This window comes from Nicotiana tomentosiformis, chromosome 4 (assembly GCF_000390325.3).
Source record: "Nicotiana tomentosiformis chromosome 4, ASM39032v3, whole genome shotgun sequence".
Lineage (NCBI taxonomy): Eukaryota > Viridiplantae > Streptophyta > Magnoliopsida > Solanales > Solanaceae > Nicotiana > Nicotiana tomentosiformis.
The window spans coordinates 84,069,407-84,071,041 of NC_090815.1; positions in this window are offsets into that span (position 1 = coordinate 84,069,407).

Here is a 1,635-nt window from a genome sequence, read left to right on the forward strand (position 1 = left end):
CTGCCGCTTTTCTCTCTTCTTCTTCTTCATTTTTTTCCCTCTCAAATTCTTCAACTTTTCTTGCTCACTTTCATCTCAAGACTCAAAGGTATGTTCTTCTTGTTCTCTCTTTTCTTGTATTTTGAAATTTCTTAGTGTAATTTTAGTCCTCTTTCTCAAACAACCCCCAAAATCCCATAGTTCTCTTTGACATATCTTGTTGTTATGGTGGTCTTAATATGCACGAATTTGGTTTCAAAAATTGGTTGTGAAAGTGTATTTGAAGTAGTAAACTATAATTCCCTCTACTTCATGTAAATTTGGAAGGTCATCTTGCTCCACCATTGTTGAAATAAGAGAAGAAATATTGATGCCCACAAGGTGTTTGCCAAAATGCCTGAGAGAGTAAATTGAACACCGGTGAATTCTGAGTAGCTGAGTGTACTTGTATATGATGTTGGGCGAAGTGTGGGGTGTTTGGGGCTATTTTATCTTGATGTAAACTCTTGTAAGTAGTAGTTAGTGTACTATATTAGTGTAGTAATGTGAACTTTAGCTTTGCTTGCTTGCACCACAGTTAAGTTACGGCCATGTTAAACTACTTGAATTGTATGACATGGGGAAGTCTTGAGTACCTATAGCCTTGTGATGACACACTGGTGCATGTTGAACCAATATTGTGAGTCGATTATACATAGCCTTCGGTTTTAAATGTGGATTCATCTTTGCTTCTCACGATGACCTTAGGGGATTTCTTGATTCATTCTCCTCTTTATGTTTATCGTGTGTAGGTTGCTATGGCTCGTGACAGTGCCGCAAAAGGAAAAGGGGTGGGGAAGTCCTCCACTACTGCTCCCCCTCCCAAAAAATGCAAGCAAGGTGAGGGTTCTTCCCGGCAAGCTAAGGGAAAGCAAGTAGCTAGCGGGTCGACGAGGCCACCACGGCCTCGGGTGGAACTATTTCGAGATGACGCCATCAAATGGAATTTTATTCCATATGAGAGGTATGTCTCCGAAATGGGGATTAATGTAAAGGCTCTAGAAAGGAACTTCCCGGATGTACTTGCCCGGTTGGTAGAAATGAAGATGGATAAGCTCATAGAATGTCCGGCCCTTGCAAATCTTAGCATGGTACGAGAGCTATATGCCAACTGGAACGAGGACATGTTCCAGTCATGGGTCAGAGGAAAGGATATACTAATGGATAAGCGATCCTTGTGTGACTTCTTGGGAGTTGATAGCCCTAATCCACAGAGGCTACATAAGTTCGTCAAAAGTCCACGTTACCAGGCAATACATCACACTTTTTGTGGCGTTGATTCTAATGCAAGATGCACGCGGACTAATGGGAAATGCCTACCTTGATATGCTCCGGCTCGACTTTAACAAGACAGCTATGGTATGGCAAAACTTTGTGCAGTCTAGATTTATGCCCATTGAGCATAACAGTGAATGCACTCGAGCTTGAGTGTGTGTGATCTACTTTCTGATGACCGGGCAACCCATAAATGTGGGTGAGCTCATGCTTGGGGAGATGGCCCGCACCCGCTTTGGAGGGAGGATCAAAAGGTTCTTCTTTGAAAACATCCTGATGCAGTACATGCTATCCCTTGGGGGTACCGGAGTACCCTGGCTATGATGAGGTAGTGGAAGCACC